Below are 19,309 nucleotides of genomic sequence, written 5' to 3'. Positions count from 1 at the left end.
ACCCACTGAGCCACCCAGGCGCCCTTGAAAGCAGAATTTTAGATCACATTTTCTGATTACTTCCATGTCGTACAACACTTTCCTGCTAGCAACCTTCAAAACATACTGTTTGTTAGAGGAATTTCTTTAATAATAAATAAATAGGAATTCATTTAAATTTATAAATATATAAAATAAATAGGAATTTATTTAAATTTATTTAAATATTACACACTGTTTCATTGTTCATAAATAAGGTGATGATATTATAGCCATTAGTTGGTAGCACTGATATATCACTATCTTTTTACTTCTCAGTGCATTCTCTTTACACAAATAGATATATATTTTAAAAAATGTGAATCTGTGGCAAACTTGTAAAAAAACCCTATACAGTAAAGTTTATCATTTTAAGTAATCTCAATTATCTTCCTCAATTGTGATAGTATATCCTTCTATCTAGGCCAGATATTGTATGAGGGATTTGAAGAGACATACTTTTCTAAATTTCACTTTTCTCATCTGCAAAATGCTTATCATGATCCTACAAAAAAATACACTTATAATTTTTTGATGAAAATTTATTTATTTATTTTAAGATTTTATTTCTTTCTCAGAGAGAGTGGGCGAGAGAGCAAGCACAGGCAGACAGAATGGCAGGCAGAGGTAGAGGGAGAAGCAGGCTCCGGCCGAGCAAGGAGCCAGATGCGGGACTCGATCCCAGGATGCTGGGATCATGACCTGAGCCAAAGGCAGCTGCTTAACCAACTGAGCCACCCAGGCGTCCCTTTTGATGAAAATTTAATCTGTATAAACAATATATTTGTTGTAATGCGTGGTTCATGGAAAACATCTTTTTTAATTATAAGCAGTATTAGAAATTAAGTAAATGTGTCTATAATATTTAAAGTTTTAACACATAATTCCACTGCTTTGCCTTATTTTCTCAAATCCCTTTACCACTTTCACTGACAGAGTCAAATGTACTTTTTCTACTAGTAGCCAGCTCTTTGTCTTTTGTCAGAAAGATGCCCTTGTGAATTATTTATAATAGAGATATTAGCAATAATAATAATAATAATAATAATAAATAGCAATGAAAATGTTAAAATAAAAGTTTTCTTAACTAATTAGGGTTCTTAGACATCAATTAGAGGAACCACCTCGGGCAAGCAAATTAATCTGCAAGACATTCCCAGAATTAACAAGTCAGTCAGATACAGGGTTGTCTGTAGACTGAAAAGAACTAGGTTTGGAAAATAGGTAAGGACAGTGAAAAAAGTGATCAAATTTTTGGGCAAAATAAACTCTTAGGTGTCCTTTCAATGGAGTCCTGTTCATTATGTAGCAGAAACTCTGGAGATTATCTCAATCCATTGGAGTCACCCCGTTTATTAGCTTGCTATTGACAAAGTTATTTACAAACTGTAGAGCAAGAGGTTATAATGGAGAAAACTGATGGTAATGCACAGGATTCTTGTTAACAATAATGCAAGTTAGTGATTTTTCATTAGAAAACATAAATTCTATAACCCAAATTATGGGCCCAGAGCACTTCTGCTGCACAACTCTGCTTATATCCCAAATAACCATGTGAACTAGTTTTAATATCTGCTTCTCTTATTAATTTTTGAATAAAAATTCTTGACACAAGTATTTTATAATTGTGTGATAATCATGAATTTAATTTTTGGAGAACAAAACACACTTTAGCATAACTAGGTTCGTTCACAGAACCAGCCTTGATAACACACTTCTATATGTTAGAAATGATGTAATAAATGTAGAATATTGGGCACTTGTTTGGTATTCTTTGCCATGTTTTGCACTATCTAAAAAGAGATCAGTGAACTTGGACTGGAGTTAGTAGACATGGAAGAAAATAAAATATTACAGAGAAGAATACTCTGTGGTCCACAACCTAAACGGCCTGGGATTCCCATCATTTGGATCCCTGTAGCTTTACAGAAGTCAATTAAATTTTTGTATCTCTGATTAAAGTTGTATCCCCAGTACTTTTTCAAACATCTCTTGTAAAGTATTGTTTCCCAGAAAAAAAGGGATTTTGCACATGTATCTGCCTTTGTCTCTGGTCATGATCTCAGTCAGGATCCTGGGATCGAGCCCCATATCGGGCTTCCTGCTCATTAGGGAGTATACTTCTCAGTCTCTCTCTGCAGCTACATCCCCCTGCCCCACTCATGCTCTCTCTCTCTCAAATAAATAAATACAATCTTTAATTTTTTAATTAAAAATAAGATAAATAAATTAAAATAAAAAGTCTGGGCTTACTGCCCCATTTAGCTCCTTTTGTTTTTTTTGAGTTGTATTTAAAGCAGCATGAGAGAACATAAGGCTCTCAAACTTAAAAAAAAAAAGGAAAAAATTGAGTTTTGTTAGGATTTAAGATCTTGTCTGCTAGACAAAAACGTTGGCTTTGTTAACATGTGAAAATTATCAAAAGGGAATAAGATAGAATTCTAATAATTTTTGTAGAAATTAAAAATTTTCTCCAACCCAATTACATACAGACCCATTAAGTAAATTCATTCCAATGTCCCAAACCAACCTTTTCTAATAGTAATGCATCTGTGTAAACAGGGTCAACCCAAGGAATAAATAAATATTATTATTTTTTTCCTGTCTCTTCCACAGTCTCATCTGGGTATATTGGTAGCAAGCCAATTATCTATCTTATAAGACATGATATCATAAGGAAGGGTATTCTGTCCATTTGGAACAACTGAAAATCATTGTAATTTTATCTTGGTGCAGTAACTTGAGATGGCACAGTGTGGTTTATGAATATATTTTATTTTTTTTTTACTGGGAAGAAGAGATTATAGAGATATTGGTTATCCAAGAGAGACTGACAGGTGTTGATAGTTGCCAGGTCAATATCCATCTACTTTTTCCTTTAGTATCAGAAAGCACTGAGGGATTGACAACAAGGAAACTTAAAACAACATCAAATATTTTATTGTCTCTTTTCTAGTTACATTGTAACCATATGACAAAGTATCAGTCGTACAAGATATCATTCTCTTTTACCTCTATCTTTCTGCCAGAAATGTGGGCTTAATAGTGAGAACTCCAACAGCAATTTTTGCAACTGTGAATAAAAAGCCATGAAAACCTCTAAGATAGTTCACTTGACTTTCTTAAGACTCTGAACCAACACCAGAAAACACTCTCTGTAGTCTTCTTGTTAAATGAAAAATATGGTTAAACCACTTTTGACAGTCTACTACCTACAGCAAACTGTAAATCTTAATTGAAATATGTCCTCTCAGCTGTGCTTAAGCAACTGAGTCCTGAGCTTTTCAGGTTTTCAGTCTGAAAGAGTACACCTCGGGTGCTCTGAAAGGGAAGAGAAAGGACACCCTGTTCTCCATATAACTTAAAGAAGAGAAATCTGTGCATTTAAGTGGGCCATATAAAATTTATCAAGCAATTATCTCCTAACTCCTTCCTATCCAAATTACCTGATATGCTCTCCCTACTCCTTTATTCCACGTTACTGCCTTTTCACAACATGTCTTCTGTTATTTCCTTCTTGCAAGCTAGTTTTGATTTCTGCATCTAAAAAAATCAACAATCATTGTGTATTTCAATTCCCATTTTCCTCAAATGCATTGATTCTTCTTATCTATTACTCTTTTCTCATACTCAGTGTCTTTGTCTTTATGGGGTTTGTACTTTGCTTTTCCCCATCCTTTACTGCCATTATATAATCAATCTAATAACTTCTTAGAGAAAGTTAAAAATTCCCGCATAGCCACACGTGAACACAAAGTCACTGATTTTTAGCAAACCTATAAGATAGTCAGACATCCATTCAATTTCTTTTTTTTTTAAGATTTTATTTATTTATTTGACAGAGAGAGATGACAAGCAGGCAGAGAGGCAGGCAGAGAGAGAGGAGGAAGCAGTCTCCCTGCTGAGCAGAGAGCCTGATTTGGGGCTCGGTCCCAGGACCCTGGGATCATGACCTGAGCCGAAGGCAGCGGCTTAACCCACTGAGCCACCCAGGCGTCCCTCCATTCAATTTCTTAACTGAGTCCCAAATGCATCCTGACTTCTAACCTAAACCTAAGCTCTACTTCTTACACGTTGTTATATGACCAAATTCTTTCAGTTCAGTATTTTGTAACATTTAAATATTAATCAGTTGATGCTTTGTTTGTGTATTTCTATGAAAATAATTTGAATACTGTAGATTTATTGTTATATTTGTAGGTTTATAATCAAAGTTTCATCAGTTGTAGTTTTTGGAAATTTCAGATATAATGATTAACCTAAAATGATACTGCCTCAAATCCCTCTGATATCAAGGCCCAACACCTGATTATAGCCAAACCTGTGGTGGATAGTTCCAATGGAAATTGCAGTTACTTAACACTGATAGCATCTCATGTTCTCTCTCTCATTTTAGAATGTCTCCAACACAACCCAAAAGTGTAGGAGAGTTAATGTCCTCTGAGGACAGCTCTCAGTGAAGTGGAAATAAGAACCATAGGTAAAATTGTCAGTTTTCAGGTCTTCATGAGGACAACTTAAAGAAGTTTCTCAGGACCTTTCAGTAAAAGCAAGCCTTCATTTTCTATCCACAACAATTATATCAACAATGTACCTCTTTGACAAAGTTGCTTCTTCACTGTATCACTTTCCCATTCTTTTCTACCTTGGATAATCTCCCAGATAAACTAACAGTACTCAAATCCTTTGTCCTACTCTTTGCTCTCAGGATAAATGGAGCCAAAAGACTTAGATTAATATCAAGTTCTGAATGGGATCTTAGAGCTATTTCTGTCCAGATTTTCATAAACATAGGGACCTTTGAATTATCAGGCTATAAATAAGTTCTAAATGGAGGGGGCAAAAGCAAAAAGTAGAAATTTTTATGTTTGATTTTTAATCATGATTAATTGACTTTATTGATTATTATAAATACTAACATTATAAAAGTGTAGATCTTTGTAAAACAATGTCATATTGTAAGAAAGAAGTTGCATAATCCTTTTGAGAATATTAAACCAAGTGTTCAGGTGCCATCTAATTTCTTGTTTAATCCAGAACTTTGGTGTGCATCATCTTGAGGAATAGGATTTTGAAGTCCAGACAGTCTAAGAGAAAACTGATCCAAATGTGTGTGTTTATATTTCTGCTTTTGTTGTAAAAATCAAAGTGTGATTGCTGGTTTAAAATGGTAAAACTAATAATGTTCATGGACTCGATTATAAATTTTCTAATTGTATGGGAAGAATCCAATAAACATAGAATTAATTGATTTGCAAATCCTCAAAGAGCTACAGGATCAGGTAGTGGTATGTTCTGATTCAACAGCATCATAATGCAGCATTTTATATGTGTGGCTAATGGATATTTTCATGAATGTTTGCTAGCTAGTCAGCCAATACAGAGAAATATTAGGTAGCGTAATTACTCACAGTTGTGTTTAATAAAATGAGAGAAAATTATCAAATGACACTAATAATAATAAACCTATAGCAGGCTAAATATTCAATGATAATTACAAGTATTAATCTAGCTTTCTTCCCTGATTATGACTCTTCTCTCCTTTATCATAATGGGAGTAGCAGATTGTCTGCAGTGAATTGTGAAAACGCAGCAGTGACTTTGGCAGTGAAGGCCTCCCATCAATTTTGATAGGTTAAAATGATTCTGGTTGGTCTTGAGCAAATGTGTCATTTTTTTTTTCTGTGTGTGTCATAAAAGAAAGAAGCAATAGTAAATTCTTTCTGTTATTCCATGGAGCCAATAAAATCATACTGCCAACAAGAGGCTGTTGACACCATAGGTGTAGTTAACTGTCTTGAAATACTACGCCTGGAAATAAAATCCTAATATTTCACATAACCTCTTTTTTTAAAAGAAACAAAACAAAACAAAACAAAACAACTATACTGCTTACATTTAGGGCCCTGCTGTTGTGTAACTATTTTTGAACATGTCTTCTGTAAGTGTGTATATATATATATATATATACATATTTTTCTGTGCAATAAATTCATTTAGAGATAAATTTGGATTGCAAATTATTTTGGGGGAGGCGTGGTATTTGTGGCTAGTCTTACAAGTAAAAAGGACTAAAAGAAAGAAGAAAAACATTTTTTATTACAGCATATTTACATCTGTCCAAAGTACTTATCTACTATAATACTGACTAATGTATAATACTGTACACAAAGAAAGAAGTTAAATGAGTTATAATTCAGTCAATGTATAGCTGGCCATTTTAAAACTTACCACTGAATCTTTCTGGTATGAAACGTGATATCTGGCAATCTGGTCCAGTTCATTACATCAGGTCATTTGTATGTTCTTATTACCATTTTGATAGCATAGCACATTTTATAACCCAGACATTTTACAATGGAACTATGATGCATGTATTTTCAAAAGTATAGACATACATGAAGCTATGAGGTCAAAAAAGATGAATGTCCGTAGTACCATATAGACTCAACAAATAAAAGTGTCCAAGGGTCTGAGTGTGACTTATGAATATTGTATAAGATTAGGCCAACATGTGGTTTTGATATAAATAATCTGTTCTTAAATTAGAATTACAATCGTTGAGTACAGTGTTGAAAATGGCAGATAGATTTTAGCTATCTTTGCTCACTAGGGAAAATGGAAAAATGTTTAGTTTGGTCAGATTTTCACTTAACTTCTGAAAAATCTTACGTTTGAGAGAACCCTTCTGAAATAAGAATCCTTAAAGACATAACCCCTTTGGCACAAGTTTTCAAGAAACTTGTTTGATGTTGTAGACAATTCTATGGCACACGTACTGTTCTAGATGTTTCATGCCAATAATATGTAAGCCATACCAAGGCGACATATACATATAGAGATGTTCCTCAGCTTACAAGGGGGCTATGTACAGAGAAACACATAAAAAATTGAAAATGCATTTAATACCCCAAAACTATCAAATATCATAGCTTACCTTAAGCTTATTTAAACATACTCAGAACACTTACATTTGCCTGCCTTTGGGCAAAATCATCTTAAGCAAAGCCTATTTTATAACAAAGTATCAAATATCACATGCAATTTATTAAATATTACACTAAAAAAAGAAGAATATATATATTCTATATATATGTTCTATATATAGAATGCTTGTAAGAATATCAGGTGTTCACCCCTGTAATCTTCTAGCTGACTGGAAGCTGTGGCTCACTGCCGCTGCCCAGAATCACAAGATGGCACCATATAGAACAAGAGTTTCAGGTGGTAGGTGTTGTAAGTTTTACCCAAACTGACATTGGTTTTTGTCATCATATATGTCAAGTAGTTTTCTCAGGTTTATTTTTAGAATATCCTTGTATAATGAATATTTACACTGATATCTAGTATAAAAATCTTGCAATTTAACATTAGAAACATTAAGATATTGAAAATCAATCTATTTCTTTAATTCATTGAAGACATTTTTGGCTTGTTTCCAGTACTTTCTTACTGGTTAAAAAGTGAATTTGAAGTAGTCTGGATTTCATTATTATATGGCACTTTCCCTTTGATGAATACAAAGATGATATTCTATATTAGCTATCTGAGAAGAATTTATTTTTTTAATTTTATTTATTTGTAAGATAGAGAGTGAGAGAGAGCACAAGCAGGGGGAGCAGCAGGATGAGGGAGAAGCAAACTCCCGGCTAAGCAGGGAATCTGTTGCAGAACTGAGTCCCAGGACCCTAAGATCATGACCCGAGCTAAAGGCTCAGGCGTTTAACTGACTGAGCCACCCAGGTGTCCCAATCTGAGAAGAGTTCTGTATGCTATTCCTATTAATATGCAGTTTAAAGTCTAGGTAATTAACTTAATATTTTAGTGGCTATTGCATAGATAGCACTATGTTCCAGGCAGAGAGTAAGAAAGAAATATTAAATCAACCATATTCTATGCATTCTAAATGAAAATAATTAATCGATCATACAAATCCTTCTATTTATGGAATATCAACTTATAAGCTTTCCTCCATATGAACAATGCCAAATACCAGAATAAAGGGTCATCTAATACAAATAAAGGATAGAATTAAAGAATTCTGGTAAGCCATTTAATTTTGAAAAATGGTGTTCTATTGTTGCTGAGTTGTGGTTTTCAGTTACATAATATCTGATAAGTGTAGAAGTAACATGAGTGTTACGTGAGATGAGAAATGGTATATAATTAAGATATTTTTAAAAGTACAGATAAACACAAATTTGTAAACATAGCATTATGGAGGAGTAAAAATAAATGATAGCTACACACTGTAAAGTGAATAAAACTTGGAAAGCTAATAGAGAAGTAAAACAAGGACAGTGCAAAAAGTATGGTACATTTTTATGAAGTTCAAACAAATTCTGTGAAACCATAGATGGACTTAAAGATACTATTATGTATCAAATATTGTAAAAATTAAGCAAGGAAATAGCAAACATAAAACAACCAAAGCATACAAACTTGGGTAGATACAAGAGGTGTGATCATGTTCTACTTCATAAAGAGATGAGTTAATAGATAAATACAAGTAACTAGACTTTTTAGAAGTTAATAAAACGTTGCCTGTTATTTCTTAGTAATATAAAATATATGGTTTTCTAACAAAAACGTTTATCTTAAAATATTTAAAAATAAATTTTAGGCTACTCCTAAGGTTATATTTACTTTTCCACTGTAGGAAAAGCTGGTTGTTGTAGTTGTATTTGTTTGTTTGTTTTAGTCTCCTCCTAGTTTTTATTATTATAATGTGGAATGAGGAATGTTAGATTGAAAAGTGAATTATTTTATAGACAAAAATCATTACTTGATTCACCTCCTGGTACAGCAGATGGAACTCCTGAAAGTATGCCCTTTTGCATTATGGAAGAGTAACAGTTATGCTTACTTCTGAAACATACTTGGTGGTGGCCCTAAATAGTGACACCATAGTAAACATTTTGAATATTTGCAATTAATTTTTATAGTCATAGGGCTCCAAAAGGCACTGCAGGTATCTTAGCAGGTGTTTCAATAAGGCTAAAATTTGCCTGACTGTTTAAAAATATTAGCAAGGCACAAAACATGGCAGAAGTATTGTCCTCAGATATTATTTTTTTCCATATGCTCCTGATTCCAGACATGACAAGTTATTTTTCAAATATTTATTATAAAAGTTTTTATTTATTTATTTGACAGAGATCACAATAAGGCAGAGTCAGGCAGAGAGAGAGAGGAGGAAGCAGATTCCCTGCTGAGCTGAGAGCCCGATGTGGGCCTCGATCCAAGGATCCTGGAATCATGACCTGAGCCGAAGGCAGATGCTTTAGCCTACTGAGCCACCCAGGCTCCCCCATGACAAGTTATTTTGATAGATGTATATACAGTGTATTTTCCAGTTATAAGAAAAATGGTTCTGCTATTTTTAACCTTTTTAAAAATTAAATAATTTTTTTCATTGAAATTTTATTTTATTTTTTTTTAAAGATTTTATTTATTTATTTGACAGACAGAGATCACAAGTAGGCAGAGAGGCAGGCAGAGAGAGATAGGAGGAAGCAGGCTACCCGCTGAGCAGAGAGCCCGATGCTGGGCTCGATCCCAGGACCCTGAGATCATGACCTGAGCCAAAGGCAGCGGCTTAACCCACTGAGCCACCCAGGTGCCCCTGAAATTTTATTTTTTTAATGTTTTACTTTTCTTTTCTTTTTTTTTTTAAAGATTTTATTTATTTATTTGAGAGACAGAGATCACAAGTAGGCAGAGAGGCAGGCAGTGAGAGAGAGAGAGAGAGGGGGAAGCAGGCTCCCTGCGGAGCAGAGAGCCCGATGCGGGGCTCAATCCAAGGACCCTGAGATCATGACCCGAGCTGAAGGCAGCAGCCCAACCCACTGCGCCACCCAGGCGCCCCAATGTTTTACTTTTCAATATACTACTTAGAATATAAAACCTATTCCATTTTGTAAGATGTTTACCATTTAAAAAATGGTAATTTTCTCATTGTGTCTTCCCCTCACATTGCTTTATTTTGAATAAAAAATTTCACAATAAACATAACTGATGCTTTCCTTCTGATGGTCCCTCTGTTGGTCATATTGTATATGAGCCATGACAATTAGTTTTACAAAATTTATTGATGTTTGTTGATATGTTTTATCATAACTAATTTTCCCTCCCTTATCTAGATTCCCCAGCTTTCAGACAGGTGGACACTTTAATAAACCATACCCAAGGGATGTATCAAGTACTTCTTAGACATTCTCTCAGATCCTTGAGGTCTCATTTTGCCTAGGGATTTGCAATAGGTTCTGCCAGAGGCACCACTGTGACAACTGATGTCCATGGTCTAATTCCTGCTAAGCTCAAGAGGTCACTGGTTTCCAAGTTTATCTATAAAATTAATGCATTCCAGCAAGTTCTTTTTTTTTAATATTAACAAACTCATTTTAAAGTTTATATGGAGAGGCAAAGACTCACAATAGTCAACATAGTGTTGAAGGAGAACAAAGACTGAGGACTGACTTCAAAGTTTACTAAAGCGATTGGGCGCCTGGGTGGCTCAGTTGGTTAAGCCTCTGCCTTCCGGCTCAGGTCATGATCCCAGGGGCTAGGGATCGAGTCCCGCATTGGGTTCTCTGCTCAGCAGGGAGCCTGCTTCTCCTCATCTCTCTCTCTGGCTGTCTCTCTGCCCATTTGTGATCTCTCTCTCTGTCAAATAAATAAATAAAATCTTTAAAAAAAGTTTACCATAACGATAATTGTAAGCATGATATTGTAATACCACAGAGAGACTAGATTAAAGCAACAGAATATATATTATCAATTATATTTTATATTTAATAGAAAAGCAAAAGCAATACAAGAGAGCAAAATACAATCTTTTAAACAAATGGTTCTGTAGCAATGGTGAAGCTAAATCTAAAAATATAAAATAAAATAAATCCAGGCAGATATCCTACACTCTTCACAAAAATTAACTCAGATTGGATTATAAACCTAAACATGAAACATGTAGAAGGTAATATAGAAGAAAATTTAAATGACCTTGGTTTTCGCAATAACTTTAGCTACAAAAGCACAAGCACTGAATTTAAAAATGTCTACTCTGTGAAACACAATGCCAAGAGAATGAAAAGGCAAAGCACAGACTATGAGAAAAAATTTGCAAAATACACATCTGGCAAAGGACTGTTAATCAAAAATACACAAAGACCCCTAAAAACTCAACAATGGGGGAAAAACCTGATTAAAAATGAGCCAAAGGCCTTAGCAGATACCTCACCAAAGAAAATATTACAGATGGCAAATAAGCATATAAAAAGATGCTTCACATCATATGTCATCAGGAAAATGCAAATTAAAACAAAAAAGAGACACCAGTACATACCCAGAATCCAGAGCACTGACAACAGAACACGAAATGTTGGTGAGGATGTGGAGCAACAGGAATGTTCTTCCATGTGTATTGAGAATAAAGAATGGAAAACAACTTGGCAGTTTCTTACAAAACTAAACATATTCTTGCCAGATGATTCAGCAGTAGCAGCTCTTGGTATTTATCCAAAGAAGATGAAATCTATACCCACAAAGATGTCTATAGTAGTTTTATTCATAACTGACAAAAGCTTGGAAGCAACCAAGATATCCTTCCATAAGTGAAAGGTCAAAGAAAGTGTAGTACATGCAAACAATGGAATATTATTTAATGCTAGAGAAATGAATTACCAAGCTATGAAAAGATATGGATATAAATATTTAATAAATATTTGATTTTAGGCTTCTACCAGTCTAACAATAGTATTAGTATATTTTAACAGTGAATGCTCAGCATTCATGAATTTACCTAATAAAACATTTTGGGTTCAATATTTTAAATACTTCAACCTCTATGATTATATTCCTAATAATTTTGAATTGGGGTAAATAAACCTTAATTTTTTGTAACTTGTTTCTTATTGCAAGAGAGCTCAATGAAATTTTAGAAAATAAAAATTTACAAAAAAAAAGTTTAGTTTATTATTGCCAAATAATTTAAAACTTTATCTTATATTCAAATACATATATTATTCTAAATTGATTTATATGCTACTAAAACCAAAAACTTTTAGTTATACTAGATTTCATATCCTGCAATCAATGCCAGAAATCCATCTGGCAATGATTTGTCTTAAATAGAGTTAAGATGGGTGTTATTACAATGCAAGATGGAAACAAAGATAGTATAACAATAGGTGATACATAACTTTTCCGTTTTGATCAAGTTACTAATCTACAAAAGGCTTTTATCAGTGACAGACTTGGGAATTTAACAAAACTTTTAAACTAGCATGTGCGACTCATTCCTAGAAAACAACACAATCAATAACACTTTATTTAGATTAAATCATGACTATTTCTCCATTTGAATAAAAAAGGTAGCAATCCCAATAAGTTTATTGAACATGAAAAGTTGAAATGCTATAATGCTCCTAAGGAATTAAATGATCCAGTCAAGAATTACAAAAAAAGGATATAAATTACCAAAGTGTTTGTATAATTGTAATGTACAACTGCCCATTATCGTTCCATAGTGTAGGCTTGTACAAGAACTCTATAAAAGAACTCCACTTCTAAACTGTGGAAAATATGTTCCCTTTCCCCCTATATACAACTATTAAGCCATTCATTTAGCTTTTAAAATATCCACTTAATACAGGCTTTTTACACATTTGAACAGGCAGCAGGGCTCTATTCTTATCGCTTACATCTGAAGGATAGACTTCTAGCGTAAGAGGTAAAGCCCATAAAGGAGCCCAATAATAACAACAAAATACAGTTTAGTGAGCCCTTACAATCTGCCAGCTACCTTTCTGAGAATACTTCAATTAATAAAACATATAAAATACCTGACCACAAAGAGCTCACATTCTTTTGAAATATAATAGTGAAATAAACCAATAATAGAGGGGCACCTGGGTGGCTCAGTCCATTGAGTGACTGCCTTTGGCTTGGGTCATGATCTCAGGGTCCTGGGATGTAACTCCCCAGCAGGCTTTCTAGGCAGTGGGGTGTTTTCTTCTTCCTCTGCGCACCCTCCCAATTCTCTCTCTCTCTGTCTCAAATAAGAAAATAAACCAGTAATAGAATAATGATTGATGGTTGATGGTGTTAAGTGATACAAAGAAATGCAAGAAAGGTAAAAGCCATTGGGGAATGCTGGGATGAAAGTTAATTTTATTTTGTTTTGGGTGGTTATATCTCATTTATGAGATGTTATTTGCACAAAGACCCAGGAAGTGAACGAGAGTGTTATACAAATATTAAAGGAAAAGATTGCTCTAGGCAGAGCAAGTAAGTATATAGACTTTGTGTGAACAGCTTGTCTGTTACTTTTGAGGAAAAGCAAGGAGGCCAATGAGGAGTTCATAGTGGTGGAGAGAGGAAGAACGTATTGATGTATGACCTTCTAGTACATTGAAACGCCTTCAGTTTTTATTTAATATGAAAGGGGAAGATACCAAAAGTCTTTCAACAGCAGAATGAAATCATATGACTTGATTTTTAGGTTAAATTGCTGTACCAAAATAAATTTGCATGGAGAAAGGAGTGCAGTATGTGTGGAAGTGGGGTTATCAATCAAGTCAATAATTCAGGAACATATGATGGTGTTTTTAGCATGCTGGGTGGTAATAGAAGTGGTGAGGTATGGTTTTCATTGTGTATATATTTTGATGGTGAATATTCTGGTGAACAGGATGGGGTATGTGCAGGACAGACATCAACATTTATTTTACCTGCACAAACAGAAGGGTGGAGTCTTCATTCCCTGATATGGAGAGAACTCTGAGTTCAAATGTTCTTTCTCATTAAATGGCATAGTGATGATGAGGATATAGTCAGACAGTGAAAGAGAGCAGTAAGCATAGTGTTAAGCAGTAAGACATTATAATACATTTGAATATCAAAAAACGTTGTGTTGGATCATCTGTTTATGTGAGTAAATAAATAAATAAAGCTTCCTGGGGTTCTGATAGAGGTAAAGAAGACTGCTATATGATCCAAAGGGGCACGTGCACCAAATGTTTATAGCATTAATATCCACAATAGCCAAACTATGGAAAGAACCTAGATGTCCATCAACAAATGAAATATATATATATATAAATATTTATATATATATATATATATATATATATACACAATGGAATACAATTCAGCCATCAAAAGAAATGAAATCTTGCCATTTGCGTTGAAATGGATGGAACTGGAGGGTATTATGCTTAGCAAAATAAGTCAACCAGAGAAAGGCACTATCATATGATCTCCCTGATATGAGGAAATGGAGGTGCAATGTGGGGGGTTTGGGGAACAGGAAAAGAGTAAATGAAACAAGATGGGATCAGGAGGGAGACAAACCATAAGAGACTCTTAATCTCACAAAACAAACTGAGAGTTTCCGGGGGGGGGGTGGGGAGGTTAGGGAGAGGGTGGTGGGGTTATGAACATTGGGGAGGGTATGTGCTGTGGTGAGTGCTGTGAAGTGTGTAAACCTGGCGATTCACTGACCTGTACCCCTGGGGCTAATAATACATTATATGTTAATTAAGAAGAAGAAAGAAGAAGAAGAAGAAGAAGAAGAAGAAGAAGAAGAAGAAGAAGAAGAAGAAGACTACTATAAATCAAATGCTATGGTTTTCAGCATAGAGTGTGTAATCAGGCATATTTTATTAAAGTAACCAAGTAAAATGAGGTCGAAAATTGGAATAACAGAAAACATAAAAATCAGAGATTTTAAAAAGAGATATGGGACAGTGTAGAGAATATAGTCAATGATATTATAATAGTGTTATATGGTGACAGATGGTGGCTATATTTGTAGTGATCATAGAATAATGTATGGAGATTTTGAAAACCTGAAACCAATGTAACACTGACTATCAACTACACTCAAATAAAAAAATAGTAAAAGGAAACATTTTAATTTAAAAAGATAAAAAGAGGGACAAGAATTTGAAAAGTGAATTTCAAAAAGAGTAAAGATGAGGCTAAGACATACTCTGAACCTTGAGGAAAACACCATTTTGAAAATTCTTCCCATTTTGAGAAAACTCAAATGAATCAATACCATAAAAGAACCCATTTTAACCGAGAGATGTAATGAATGCTCAAGAAATAATTTTATGACAGGATAATTCTTCCCTATGAAACAGCATACAGAAACCCGGGGAAACACCTGGAAGCAAAATAAACTATACTGAAAATAAGAATTAGGAAAAAGATAAATGATGAAAGATAAGAAAATTAGACCTGCGACAGAGACCTAGTGAAGAGAATTTTTAGCTTGTGGTTTAATGTTTTTGAGGATAATCTAGAGTTCATAACTGCCTTGAGGCAGGCTGGTTGTAGGCAGTTTAGGCAGACCCCTAAGAGAGGCCTACTTTGGGCAGGTGGTGTTGGAGGAGGCCATTGGGCTGGACAAAGACAAATCCAACCATTTGACTAAAGTGTCTGTGAAGATGTTGAAGTCAGATGCAGCAGAGAAAGACCTGTCAAACCTAATCTCAGAAATGGAGATGATGAAGATGATTGGACAGCACAAGGACACCATCAACCTGCTGGGTCCTGCACACAGGATGGTCCTTCGTACACTATCATGGAATATGCCTCCAAAGACAACATACAGGAGTACCTGCAGGCCCAGAGGCCTCCTGACCTGGAGTACTGTTACAATATCAGCCACAATGCAGCAGAGCAACTCTCCTCCAAGCACCCGGTATCCTGTGCCTACCAGGTAGCCTGAGGCATGGAGTACCTTGCCTCCAAGAAGTGCATACACCAAGACCTGGCCACCAGGGAAGTGCTGGTGACAAAGGACAACATGATGAAGATCTCAGACTTCAGCCTTGCCAGAGATATCACCACATCAGTTACTATAAAATGAGAACCAATAGTGGACTGCCTGTGAACTGGATGGTCTCTAAGGCCATGTTTGACCAGATCTACATCCACCAGAGTGACTTCTGGTCTTTTGGGGTGATCCTGTGCAAAATTTTCACTCTGGAAGCCTCCCATATCCTGGAGTGCCTGTGGAGGTGGTTTTTAAGCTGCTGAAGGAGTCATTTGATGGATAAGCCAATAAGTGCACCAGAGAGTTATACACAATAATGAGGGGTGGCTGGCATGTGGTACCTTCAAGCTGCTGGTAGAAGACCTGGATCATACTGTGTCCTTGACCTCCAACCAGGAGTAACCGGACCTGTCCTTGGCCCTGGAACAATACTGTCTATGCTTTCCCAACACCCAAAGCTTCACCTGCTCCTCAGAGAAGAATTCCACCTTCTCTCATGTGCCGTTGCCCAAGGAGGCCTATCTGCCCTGACACCCAGCCCAGCTTGCCAATGGTGGACTCAAATGACTAGTATCCCTATTACTCCTGTCCAGATTCCATCATAAGCTGTAACCCTTACCCCCCACCCTCCCTGCAAGACTCACTGCCTTCTCCTTTGTCCCTTTCCTACTGGCAGGAGCCAGCTGCCTACCTGAGGCCTTCACCCCTTGAAGTTCACCTCTCTTCCCCTTCCTCTTCCTCCTCCTTACAACCTGCTCATGAAAGAAAGGAACAGAGAGGCAGGTACTTGCTCGTGGCTACTTCCTTCCCTCCCATATGTTGGACCAAGACCCCTCCCTGTCATCTGGTACTGCCTAGATGTCGAGGGAGTTGGAGATGAGGCATGCCAGTGAAAGCTGTCAGAGCTTTCCTGTTTTGGTTTTGTCTGCTTAGCATAACATGTAAGACTGAGTTCTGGTGGCAGGGACCTAGTCCTTGGGGCTATAGCACTAGCGAGGGGATGTCAACTGCTCTGGGCCTTGGCTAAGAGCAAGCCCTGCTCCAGAGATATGGTGCCAAGGGCTTATTAATTTTGATACTAATTTGCTTTGCTGACCAAATACCTGGTATCAAAAGATGGGAAGGCAAAGACTGGAAGCAGTGTTGTGACCATGGGGTCCAGCCCCAAACTATGAAGAAAACACAAAGTGTATAAATCTGAGTAAGTATATATTTACACACCTTTTTAAATAGGTTGTTATCAAAGATTTAATCAATGGGTAATATGCTCCTCGTGGCTGGGAAGCATCAGTTGCCATATATTAAAAACAAAGAAAAGAGGTGTCTGGGTGGCTTCCTCCAAGAAGTGTCCCTTCTTTTCAGGTCATGATCCCAGGGTCCTGGGATGGAGCCCCACATCAGGCTCTCTGCTCAGTGGGAAACCTGCTTCTCCTTTTCCCTCTGCCCTGCTTATAGTTCCTCTTCCTGTCTCTCTGTCTGTCAAATAAATAAAATATTAAAAAAAAAACAAGAAAGAAACAAAATGTTTTTAAAAGGTCTTTTTTTTTTTTTTTTAATTTTAAAGGGGTGCCTGGATGACTTAGTTGTTTAAGCAGATGTTTGCCTTTGGCTGAGGTCATGATTCCAGTGTACAGGGATCCAGCCCTGCATGGGACTACTTGCACCCCAAGGAGCTTGCTTCTTCCTCTCCCTTTGCACATGATTCCCCCTGTTTGTGTGCTTCTTCTCTCTCTCTCTCTCTCTTGCTGTCAATAAATAAAATAAAATCTTTTACTAAATAAATAAATAAATAAATAAATTTCTAAACCTACTTTCAGTTTAAGTCCCTTAACAAAAATTGCTACTGCTTCATTAAAAAAAAAAAAAAGATAATTTAGAAAGATGCTTCCAGAGTTAAAAAGTTGTTTTGTTTCTTTGTCAGGATTCAATATAGAAGTGCTTTAAAAAGTAAAAGAAAAAATATGCTATATTAACTCTAATCATACTATAACTTTGGTGGTTATATCAAGATAATGAAAAGTGATTTTAAAGCAAATTTCATTATCAGACATAAAGATCAAGTCAAAATTACAGAAGAGTAAAAGGATGAATTCATCAGGGAGTGTAAAAATTCTTTTTTTTTAAAGATTTTATTTATTTATTTGACAGAGAGAGATCAGAAGTAGGCAGAGAGGCAGGCAGAGAGAGAGAGAGGAGGAGGAAGCAGGCTCCCTGCTGAGCAGAGAGCCCTATTCGGGACTCGATCCCAGGACCCTGAGATTATGACCTGAGCTAAAGGCAGCGGCCTAACCCACTGAGCCACCCAGGCGCCCCAGGAGTATAATAATTCTTGACTTTTAATAAGTAACAACAGATTTGGGGATATATAGGGAAAAACTAAGAACAAAAATCATAACTTCTACCTTGGATGACAAATGGAAAATAATTTCAACACCCTTATTTTAAGATTACATAAACAAATGGTCATCATATTGGTAAGATATGTAAGACTTGAACAAAATGATCAACTAACTAGATATGCTTGATATTACATTACAGTAACGGAACTAACTGAGGTCAGTCTTTGGTGAATCACAGAAACAGGTGGAGTTGTCAAACAAAGGAATCTTTGTTTACAACATACAAGGAGTTCACAGGGAATAAGTTCCAAAGCCTTGACTGTTTGAACAGGAGAGAGATTTTTATTTAGTATTTAAAATGAATACTCAGAAGGGAGAGTTTTATTATCCCATGTATGGTTGGTCATAAGGTTGTGGATGCATGCACATCCACATATGTATTTGTGCAATATGTATTGCATGTTCACCTGAATGAAGCTTGTATTCCACCGAGGGCAGAAACGTCAACGTTAGAATAAAGCAGAGGTAACTGTTGGACAAGGGAAAGGGACTCTGCAGGCTTCAAGAGCAGATAGAAACTAGATGGGGTCTTGGGCTCATTTTCTGGGAAAAGGAATGCAAGGCCTTGATTGCTTTTGAAATAGCACTAGGAGTTTTACCACTGATTTATTGTCTCAATAGCTTAGGCTATTTCCTGGTCTGGTGGTGACTGTTAGTTTTCCCATTGCCTTGTTCCCTCAAAATCCTTAAGGAGTGAGGTTTTTGCATTTCTTTTTAAGAACCTCCCAGGAAGTTTTGGAAGAAGTGTGCTTGGGCAAGTACACAGGTGGGGTATAGATCATTGAAAATAGCTGGGGACAAAAAATGACTTTTCTTATGTCAGGAAAACTATATCTCTTCTTTAATTTTCTAGGAACCTCTAACTCTTTCTGCTGATGTTACCAGCAGGCATCTGAGATATTACTGATTGTTCTCTTGAACCTAAGGAAAAAGAAATGTAGAAAGCAAAAGACAAAACTTTAAAATCTATCCTCCAACTCATCAATTCACTGCAGCCACCTCTCTGTCTTTCCCTTTCTCTTTTTCTCTCTTTCTCTTTCTCTCTCACTTTCTCTCTCACATACGCACAACACACGCAAATCAACTTAAAACAATTTTTAATTTTCCC

At 35.8% G+C, this 19,309-nt stretch overlaps 1 pseudogene across 1 annotated transcript in view; it reads right to left on the bottom strand.

The window, feature by feature from the left end:
• LOC309857007 (small ribosomal subunit protein uS5 pseudogene) overlaps window positions 1-19,309 on the bottom strand; it is a 356,723-nt pseudogene that overhangs the window by 1,158 nt on the left and 336,256 nt on the right. The window lies entirely within an intron of this gene.

Source organism: Mustela nivalis, assembly GCF_964662115.1.
Source record: "Mustela nivalis genome assembly, contig: HAP1_SCAFFOLD_164, whole genome shotgun sequence".
In the NCBI taxonomy this organism is placed as follows: Eukaryota; Metazoa; Chordata; class Mammalia; order Carnivora; family Mustelidae; genus Mustela; species Mustela nivalis.
Note: the sequence above shows the minus strand (reverse complement) of the source record. Positions and strands in the feature narration are given on the sequence as shown.